Source organism: Vigna umbellata, chromosome 5, assembly GCF_029865625.1.
Source record: "Vigna umbellata cultivar VRB3 chromosome 5, Vumbellata_1.0, whole genome shotgun sequence".
NCBI classification, from domain to species: Eukaryota; Viridiplantae; Streptophyta; class Magnoliopsida; order Fabales; family Fabaceae; genus Vigna; species Vigna umbellata.
In genome coordinates, this window is record NC_142169.1 from 62,249,504 (window position 1) to 62,261,155 (window position 11,652).

The window sequence follows — 11,652 nt, forward strand, 5'->3', positions numbered from 1 at the left end:
TTTTACCCACCTTAACCAAGGGAATGTGTGAAATCCGCTTTTTAAAAATATGAACAGAACCGATTTAAATATGCAAACCTCTTTTACGAACCTTAATTGTTGGATTTCGTATTGCTGCTCATTAAAAATTGTACTCATGGAAGTATGAACTTTAAGCCCAAATTTTTTTAATCTAACGGAAAGTGGACAAATAATTGCGTTTATGTGAATAAAAATTGCACCAAAGAACCTTTTACTCAGCCAGCGAAAAGATCTGAAAATAGTTTGTAATTAGGTGGCTTGTGCTTTATTTGAAGTCATAACTGCAAGGTATTGTAGGTACAGTTACTCGTACAGTGTTCATGGTCAAGTTTTATTGATCATCTCCTTACAGTTAGATACTGATTATAGTAATCAAGCGAGGCCACATACTGTTGATCAATTTAGATTCAAATACTTGTCATAACTGAAGGAATAGATGAAAAACTCTCTTCTACCATATGAAAGAGGAAGAACCATACCCATACAACCAATAACTGGCTACGTTCTTAACTTTTGACATTTTTTCTTTTCTTCTTTCTGGAGTTGGTATTCGATTCTATTTTGTATTTGGCGGTCTTGAGAATGTGTATTCAAACATTGCTGCTTTCTTTGACGATGCTATTACTATCTTGCTTATAGTCCATGTCTTCATTCTCTTTTTCTCTCGGCTTTTGCGGGGCGTATCATAAATTCCTTATTGAAGTGTGGAGTCAGTTGATCAACACCTCACTAGGCCATTTCACATCCTCTGGCCCAGTACATGATAGTCTTATTCAGATACATGAGCAACATTTGGAAAACCCTGTATAACATGTTTAATTCCAAAATCATTTACACCGTTGAATTTAATGATAGGACCCACAGGTTGAAACTAGCATAAATTTAACTTTAACATTTTACCAAAACATAAAAAAAAAATGGGAGTTATTTATGAACTTATCTAATAATTTACCTTAGTGGGTGCCACTCCCTGCCAGAATACTCGTCAATATCTAGTCCTTCGAAAACCGATTCCTAATTGTATTAATAAAATCCTGACACGAGTAGTTGATCTACCACATGGTGTGTATTGATACATCTGAGTTAGAAAACATCATTTCCAGCATTTTTCATCCTGCATGATGTTCTGTCTAGTCTGTTTGAAACTTGGGGGAGGCCGGTTCGCATATCCTTGTGTACGGTTTAACCATTCTCCTTTCAATTTGACCATCTATTCTGGATTTTTTTTGTTATCAATGATTATATATATTTTGTTGGGAAAGGCCAGCTGGCGTATCAATGACTATCCCTTTTTCCTTTCAATTTGTTAATCTAGTTTTGACTTTAGAATATGTGTTCTTGGAATAGAAGATAGCGGCATTTTTTTCAAAAGGAGAAGAAAAACATATTAATTCAAACAATGGTGTTAATTTTTGGCCTGGAGTTGTTACAAAGTACGGAGAAAAATAAAAGCTAGGACCGAAGCCAGTCATAATTAAGAAGCTAAAAAGTTTTGATGTCGTTGACGGCTAACGATGTTGGTCATCACTCATTGGTTACATTTTTGTTTATCGGGCAAGAGGGGTTTAACTATGATATAAGTTTATGAAATATAATTGCTGCTAATATATTCACGAGGTTCTAAAAACAGGGGAGAGAATGACAAAGAACGCAGACAAAATAGTGACACCGATCAGATATAAATAGGCCTTGTTAAAGAAAGTCCAATTAGATCTATTTCTTACAGCTAAGATTCATCGGAAACGATTGCTTGAGAAAAAACGGCTTCAATTCACCTGTGTAATCCATGAATGCACTTTTCAAGCCAATGCATGTGAGAGTAAGATATCAAACTAACTTTGCTTAAAGTAGGATTTGGTGCATCAGCATCAGCAAAAATTGCACTATTTCTTTCTTCTTTACCGAAACTCAGGGAGATGACTGGCTGTTATTTACCACTGGCTCGTGCTAGGAGTAGGAGCATAATCATGTGGGAAAGTAAATTTGATTCCCCAGCACTACATCGCATTTAGTGCACACTCTTGTTTCTATGTTCACATGCATGCCACCCACTCATAGTGATTGAGTGAGAACTCGAGATGGTACATGAATTCGATCGAGTTCAAACAGTGAATAAACAGTTTTATATGGAAGTTATATAACTCCTGTGTCGCTCCCGTACCTGTACGGTTATTCCTCTTTCGGGTAACAAAACTCGTGGAATACCATATAAATTTGATTATATGCTTGCCAAATCTGAAAAGGGTCCAATGCATGCATAATAATCTCTAAACTTGGTATTAAGCACGTTTAACGTGGAACTAAAGAATTAAGTAGATCAGCACAAGTATCTGCATTGGGCATTAGAGTTTACACAAACCAAGAAGTCAACAATCGTGGCGTTTCATTAATTAACTGGTCACATTGTCAGGATTTTCTTCCCACTTAATTTTACATTCGAGTTGCCATTTAATTTGGGTGCAATATCCTTAATCTGGTAGAACATATACATCTTACGTAGGATTTGGTCTTCTTCGTGCTCAAGTCCACAGTTTTCTTGATACATATGAATTGAAATAATGATTACATGCACAAAACAAGTACCTGTTGTTGATCCATTCATAATCATTTGACAGAAATGGGATATTATTTTATTATCTGGGATTACCCTTCAGCACTTTTGGTATACTGTTTTACTACTTGTTGTTCATTTAATGCTTAACCCTTTCTTTATTGTGTCGCACAGAAGGAGGCAACCCCTCTGGCACATCATGATGCCCAACAGTGATTTGGCATTATTCTAGGTTTCCTTCTGTCACTTCTCTGTTGACGTGCACATGGTATCTCTATCTCCACCTGTGTGAAGAGTGTCAAATTCTTACCTCAGACTAATATATCCAGTTACCTTTTCTTATTATTTCTCTACAGATCTCGCATTTCATTTTTTTACTGCCTCTTTACTTTTCATGAAATCAACGACATTTTAGTTTGATATATGTTAAGAACACAATATTCATATATCTTTCAAAAGTATGAAATTAATTTTGACGTTTATTGATTGATGCGTGACATTTGTTTTTTCTGTACATCTTTTAAATACATATATCATTTAACTATTTTAAAATGAGTGTTAATGACTAAAAATATATAAAAAATATGTTTAAAAAGATAAAAAAAGTAATAGTTTCATACTTTACAAAAAAAAAATACCAAATTAAAATTGAAACTTATTTAGTTTGTGTGAGTTTAAAACACATTTAAGTATAAAACTTTAGTACATATATAAGCTATTAATTCAATTCTTTATACTATGGGTAACCTACTTTACAATTTCTACAAGGGTATAGCTGTCGCCATGGAACAGAAAAAAAAATATCAAAATCATCTACCATGATATCCGCAATTGTGTTTATATGTGCAGCTAGCAGCCCTCACCTTTTACTTTTGACAACTGTGAATGATTCACACACAACTTGTTATATTAAATTTTTAATTTTTTCATTTTCTTTCTCACTTCCTTTTTTATCACACTAAGTCACTCATTTATCAGATGAAAAAAAATCACATTTAATATTTCCATTAATAATATTATGAGATGAATAACTTGCTAGTTTCTGCTGTGGTGTATTTGGAACCTAAATTTTGACGAAGCATTTCCTGATAGCACAATGCGATTCGGAACTTGGTGGGAAGCAAGGTCTGAAAGAAAATAAAAAAGCAAGACGAGACACCATATTTTGTTTGTAATGGGCTAACAGTGAAATAATTGAGTACTATATATAGATGAAATAGTTGTGGCAGAAGATGCATAAAAGGGGGTCCATTTCAGGTACTGTGGAGCATAACTATCCACAGTCTCAAAGGAGTAAAACTCCAAAGCCACAACCAAAACTCAAAGCATTGCCAAGGCCAGAAAGTGCCACAACAAAGCACATGCATCTATCTATCTATTACTTGTTTATATTTTGGTGTTAACAGATCATCAAACCCAGTAATTAATCATTGCACGGAAATGAATAGAAATAATTTAGGGGGCCTATGTTTTTGGTCAATAGCTGAAAGACAAGTAGTGCATGTCCCACTCCAAAGGAGATGGTTGGATGGAAACTATGAGATACTGATAGTGCTTCAAGAAGACATATAAACAAATAAAATGAGTGTGTTGCATAGGATGGAAAAGTTACGTTGAACTCCTATCTAGACTAAATTTCTAACTAGGATGAGAAAGAATGTAGAATGTGTTTGAACAAAAGTTTTCAGAAAGAAAACTAAAAAAAAAATGGGATTTTCATTTGGTTGAAATTAGTTTATGTATCAGTTGGAAATAAAAAAGTTAGTGAAGTAATGCAAATTTTTGAAACTATAGTGTATAAGCTTTGTGAAGAATTCAATATTATTTTTATTTTGTAAAAAAGGCTTAAAAATACTTTAAAAAATAATTTGTAGGATAAAAATTGTTATATTATGGTTTGACAATAAGTGATAATTGTTGAACTGGTGATGTAATCATGGAAAGAAAAGGTTGGTGGATGATTCAGTATTTCCGAGGCAGCAAAAACGACATTTTTTGAGAGCAGAAAAACGCATTGCTTTCATTCTACTGAAGTTGACAACATAAATAAATGCAAAAAAAGTGTAAGATGAAGAGAGACAACAATCACCCAATTCATGAAAACACAAAAAAATCTCAGAATGTCTTGTTCAAGTAACATGCTTTTGTGTTTGGATTGCATTTCGTTCAAATCAATTCATCATTCAGATTACTATTTCATTCAAAAGTGTAAAATTTACATTCTTTCTCACAAACAGTGCGTGTATGTAATAAATAAATCCTAATTAAATTATGTTGGATTTTTCTAAAGATCCAATTCAACTTAATGTAACCGAGTTTTGATATATAGTTAGATTCACTTAGGTTAATTAGCTTATAACTTTTAATTCTTTAAATTATGTTTTTCTAACTATTGTAAAATATATTCAAACAACTTGCATTGTTTAATATTTAAATAATTTAATATTTTTAAACTATTTATTTATTCAATTAATTAATAAAATAAAATAAAAATATATTACTAAACAAGATCGGGTATCGAGTTAAACTTATAAAACTTATAATCCAATTCATGAAATTTAATCAAAATGGATTGCGCTGGCTTGATTTTAATTTAATTTGTTTAGATTAAATTAGATGGATACATGGACACATATTCTATGTTGTTTTTTATTATCATTTAATTATATAATATATTTTTCAGATTGACAACTATTTCTACTTAAAAAGTTAAATAATAACGTTACTATGTTTTTTTCTCATGATTTCTCTCCTATTTACAATAGTAGTTGAATATAAAAATATTATTCAGAAGAACTAAATTTCATATTATTTATAGAAGTTTTTCACTTATTTTATTATTTCTTTCTTAAAAATTAAAATAAGGACTATTTTTGGTGATTTAATAAATCTAGTTGTTCAATGTCTTATTTTATGTCAAATATAAATTTAATGCAATAAATAAATATTATAAAATGAAATTTATGCTTGTTTATATATTATATATTATAATAAAATATAAATCTTAATATGATAAAACTAATTTATAAAATAAATTTTATATTTATTTATATATTATAAATTAGTCTTAATTTTAGTTAATGTGAATTTTTCAATCCCTAAAATCATTGGATGAAATCCAACACTAAACAATATATATCATCAAAATTATATTATTTTAAACAATATTATAAACCATCTTAAACACATTTTTCCTTTTTTCTTCATCATTTGCTATTGTACAAGAATTATATAAATTTATTTTAGGAAGCCTTATTGTGTCTTTGTTGTGAAAACTTGATGAGTGAGTGGAAATTCATAATAGCTTAGTGAACACATATATCCTTTGGATGTGCTGCCATACCTTTTAGGGAGTTACAAAAACACTAAAATGTTAGCTTTACCAGAATAAAACTCTTTAAATATATGTCTACCAACATCTTTATCACAAAATATAAAGCTTTTCCTCACATAATAATGTTTATATGTTGCTCTCGTAATAAGTAAAAATCAAATTTTATTACATATTTTTGGTTTTTGTTAGTAAAAAAAGTCTTTTACATTATTATTATCTTGTTATAACTTATAAGTTACACTTTAGCTTGATACTAACTTCAACCATCCTTCTTACTCCTTAAATTTTGTATTTAAACTTTACAAAGTTGAAATATGTTAATTCATTTTGGCGAAAGGAAATACTCTTATAAAGAAAATTATTGAAATAGTAGCAAGATGAAATCTGGGAAGAAGAAAAAAGTGGTATTTTTTAATTAAAAAGAAAATTAAAATGTGGCCTAAGAAATATTTAGCAAATTACATTGGTCGGGTAAGCAAAATAATTCCACTGAAGAGATTTGAAATTCTTTCTATTCTGAAGATATGAAGAAGGAAGAAAAAAAAAGTAGAGACAATCTAACGTGAAAAGGCATAAGTGGCAATAATCCATCACAACAACACCACTTAATATGGATAGTAATACTTTATTAGACAAAACCATAAACAATACATAACAAAAGAATCAAAGTTATATCCTTTTTCATGCCTCAACAATTTAATCTTCATTATCGTTAAAATAAGATTAGATTGATGTTAAAACGTAAAGCTCAAAGTAGTTTCGAAACAGCTGCTAGACTTTTATAAATACCTGTTTAAATTAGTATGCATCTTGAGAAGATATGAAAGAAGTAGAAGTGAGGTGCAGGAGAAAGATTTGGAGGTGCAGGAAGTGAGAGAAGGCCCAACAGAAGAAAGCCCAAAAAAGAAAAAAGAAAGAAAAAGAAAATGGTTGATAAAAGGGTTGTGGAGGGTTTCTCTTTCTCTCTCCCTTGAACAGAGGCAGATGCAGAGAGTGAAGGGACACCTCACCCACCCAAACACCATATATTCATTCATTCATTTGTAAAAGTAGACTCAGTGTTAGATTGCATTGCATTACAATAGATCTATATGTATCTATATATGTATCTATATATACCCCCTTCAAACCTCAAACCCCACTCCTCTCACTTCTAGAATCTACGCATAATTTCTGCACTCTATCATCGGAATCTTCCCACATCCATCTGAATCCAACAATTTCCCAGAAATAGAAACCCTTTTCTAACATCGTCCACGATGTCCTCCTCTCTCATGCCAAACCCAACCGATCGCTCGCGTGACTCTCACCGCCCAAAGAAGAAGAAGAAATCCCCCGCCAAACCCCAACCCCACCAAGACCACTCCCACGCCACATGGAAAACCCACGCGCAGCAGAACCTATATTCCTCCAAGCTCCACCAGGCCCTTGCGCGTGTCAACATCTCCGCGGACACGCCCCGCCGTGGCCGGGCCGTCCGTGAGGCCGCCGACAGAGTCCTCGCCGTCGCCGCCCGCGGGAGGACGCGCTGGAGCCGCGCCATCCTCACCAACCGGCTCAAGCTCAAGTTCAGGAAGACACCGCACAGGCGACCCAAGGTGGTTGGCCCGCCCCGCCCCAAGAAGCCCCGCTTCAGCGTCCTCCGCCTCAAGGGAAAAACCCTTCCCTCCGTTCAGCGCAAAGTTAGAGTCCTCGGACGGTTGGTTCCCGGTTGCAGAAAAGAACCCCTTCCGATCATTCTCGAAGAAGCCATCGATTACATACCCGCGCTCGAGATGCAGGTTCGCGCCATGGCGGATCTCGCTCGATTACTCCTGGGCTCATCCTCTTCTTCCGCCGCCGCATCCACCTCCGCGCCGTCGAGTTGATCCACTTTCCGGCGCCTGTGCTACGTGTCATATATTTCTCTCTCTTGATTTTTGTTATTATTTGCCTCGTTTTCACCCTCACTCGACTCAGGCTTATGTTAATTGTCCAGTACATACATATTATATCTTCCTCTACTCTTTTTTTTTTTTTTTTCAATTTTACCTTTCCTCCAATTCAACCTCATGCCTAATTAGCTTGCAAGGTTCATTTAAAAATCGCCTACCGGACTAGCATGATTTAGGGGTCGCGTGAATCTTGGTTCTGCCTCTGTTTTCATTCCTAAAAAACTTAAACACATTTATATATATATTATAATTCATTTTTTTGTCCAAATAAAGTGGTAGGTTGCATAAAGAGCAGGATGCCGATATTTTGATTATGATGATGATGAAGTAGGTGGTAGATTAGAGTTACACGCCCTACAATCGGAGCTATTCTAACGTAGAGAGTAATAACCGATTAATGGAAATTATGTTGTTAAGGTAAGAAAGGAATTAACGGTGTGCAGTGTTAGGAGCAAGGTTTTAAAATTGCCTCTGCCGTGATGGTCGAGTTTTCATTGCTATTTTAATTACTGTGAGAAAATTATGGCCAAGTATAAATGTGTGTTGAGAACTTAGGAAAGTAGTTTTATCTTGGTATAATATGTATTAAAATTTGAAAACATAGTGATATGGGTTTTGGTAGGTGGTGGTGCGTGATGGGCTTGGGGAGTGGTATTGAAAGAGGAACAAAAATGGGGTGCGACAGCTTTTTCTTAATTGGTCTGGTTTTGTGCTACTGAATTTGTGGAAAGAGATTTGTGTGAGTAAGTAAGCAATGGCACATGGAGCAGGATAAGGTTACCCGTTAGTTACCCCGTTGGAGTAGTGTTTTGGAAAGGAAGTTTGTGTCATTGAAATTGCATAGCTAACTGCACTTGTCTAAAGTTTTGCCGAAAGTGCCAAAAAACATGCTTATTCGACACATTACTATGGTCCCATGTGGCTTGTCGCCCCCACCTCGTACGACCCTGCTCACATTTTTACATCACTCTCTCTCTCTCTCTCCTTTTCTTCCACAACCCCACTGATATTATTAACGTCCTCCTCCAACCTCTACCAGCCAAACCCTTCCTTCATCAGAAAACTCACCCCAATTAAATAAGAAAGAAAAAAAAAAGTGATGAATTTAGGCGTATCTGAGAAGCTTAGGTTAATACATGAGATGGCCTTCCACATGGGGGAAATGTCGTGGCCCACTCTGTTTTGAGTCTGAGACAAAAAAACTGCCCCCTCTCACTTTCGGTGGCAGTGAGAGCACACGAGTGCCTGAGTTTGATCGCTATCAATAGTAGTGGCTCTTCCTCCTCCTAGACCCCCATTTCAGGATCATCATTCATGAAGAAAAATGGCTTACAAAAAGCAGAGGATGCCTTTATTATTCAACCACAGGACCACCCACAAACCAAAACCTTTAACATTTCCTGCTACCTCCCTTTAAAGTTTATCACGTGATGCTTCCACTTATTTATTTCATTTTTTTCAGTAATCACTCCCCAGAATTCAATACCTCCCATGTGCCTATTCAATTTTGCTTTTTACATCATGCCAGGGTCTCCCAATTAGGGATTCTGACATCGCCCAAAAAACATGCAAAAAGGAAGACCGAATGTGCTTCTTTTTTTATTTATTTATTTATTAAATAAATCCAAATAGGAATATAAAATACAAGCCCTTGGTTTGGTTCTAGTGTATCTGTCCACATCCTCTGCTCCATCTTCATATAAAAAACTTAGACTATTTTCAAACAAGTGAGAATGGTCATTGGTCAATATGGCGTTTAACACTCCTAACACAGATGCTAGCATCACGGCTAAAACGGGTTCGAGAAAGGGAAAAGTGAATAAGAAATTAACAAATTTATTCCCTTTGTGTTCTTGTCCTCTCCTTTGCTCATTAGTTTCCCCTAAAAATGTTTCTTCTGACAAAGATATTCTCGATTAATTTACCCGAGAATGAACCAATACTTTATTCTACGGGTGTCACTTTTGAACTTTGATCAAATGGTTTCGTCTGATTACGCTGTAAAGGAAAACGACAAGGGCTTTTATGTTGGCCTCTTATAATAATACCACTCAAAAGCAACCGATTCCGATTTCTCTCATGCCACACAAAAAACATTTGTTAAGAGGTAAGAAGCCTCGTTAAGCAATTTTTGGCTTCAAGTTTCAACCACCTCTGTTTATTTAACTGTTAGTAAGCACCATATAATATTGGAAATTTTCCTTCCGTTTCATTTTGCTTCTATTGTGCTTTTACACGTGATCAATAATTCATTTGGTGAAAAAGATGCCCAGATACGGAAGGAGGAAACGAATAGACATCATCATTACTGTCACATTACTTGTGTAAGAGAAAATTATGATAAACTCCATATTATAATCCATAAATCATTACCACAATTAATACTAGATCTTGAAAATGACCTTATAATTTAATTTCATCCATTTCTTTACCAAAAACTCCTGTGAAGTTTTGATCTTGGAGTGCCTTTATTCTCACAATTCATCCATCTTATATTCTTTCATATATCATCAGACTAGTTATTGTCGTGTGCGTGCTAATATAACATTAGACTAATTAATTTACGAGTTATTTAAACACTATTTTCTCCTATAAGTAATTTATAAAAAAATATTTACAATATTAAATACTTCGTTTAGTTATTTACTGGAACAACTATGTAGGTTATGTTCATCTTTATTAGGGTAGGAAAATGTTAAAAAAGTTTAACTAAAATCAAAATAAGAAAATCCTAAATTATCTCCTTCAATCCACATCTAAGAGATAAAGACTCTAAACAATGATTATAGTTGATGATTATGTTTGGATTTTCTGTTTGAAGTGACAAATGAAACAAGACAGGAAAATTCTCACCAGTGACTGCATTCAAAGAGACAACAATGGAAATAAGTTAATTTACACATTTACTTGTGGTTATACAGAAATTACTAATGACTAGAATTCTCTCAAGAGAATTAAAAGGAAACCACTAAAAATTCATTTCATTATTTTCGTTTCAAAATGTCTTTTTATATAATTTGAAACTTAAACATTTTTCTTTCAAACAACATATGATTTTACTTTTTAAATATAAAAGTTAGAAGCTTTTATGTTTTATTTTTTAAATTTTCTTTTTTTTATTTAGATAAAATATGAATGTCAAAACATAAATTAAATACTTTTTAAGGAGTTGTATAATAAGGTCCAATAAAAATAATAAAATTTAAAATAACAAAATTTAAAAAATAATGTAAAAAGCATGTAATAATGATTTTTAATAAAATAAAAATATAATAATATTATCTTTTTAAAAGATAAAAAAATAGAGTAATATTGTGTACTAACGTCAAATAAATAAAGTATTAAATTACTAATATAATTAAAATAAACTTTCTCTCTCTTATTATATATATTTTATGAGTCCCTACCATATCTTTGTCTCTCTCCGTCTCTTTTTCTTCATTTTTTTTCTCTACCCCATACATACATAATTTTAGAAAGCAAAATAATATATTTAAAAATTATATATTTAGTAATTGTAAATAATACAACAAAAATAAACACGTAATTTAGTAAAATTATAATTAAAAAATAAATCATATATGTTTAGAGGATTAACCTCCAATTTTCAAATTATTGAATCAAAACTTATTTTCTAACCATTTCTTTTGGTATTTTTTTATTAGAAATAAAATTGTATTTGATATGGATTCTATTTTAAATAATTTTTTTTAATTTTATTTTTTTGACTTATTGGAAATTTTGATAATATTTTCTTGAATGACATTCAAAATAATCAATACGAAATTTTTTGTTTGTAATTCTTTGAATAA

The 11,652-nt window shown here is 32.8% G+C and overlaps 1 pseudogene; it reads left to right on the forward strand.

Moving 5' to 3' along the window:
* Positions 1–6,861: 6,861 nt before the first annotated feature.
* Positions 6,862–7,909, forward strand: LOC124841659 (transcription factor bHLH148 pseudogene; annotated as a pseudogene).
* The last annotated feature ends 3,743 nt before the right edge of the window (positions 7,910–11,652 follow it).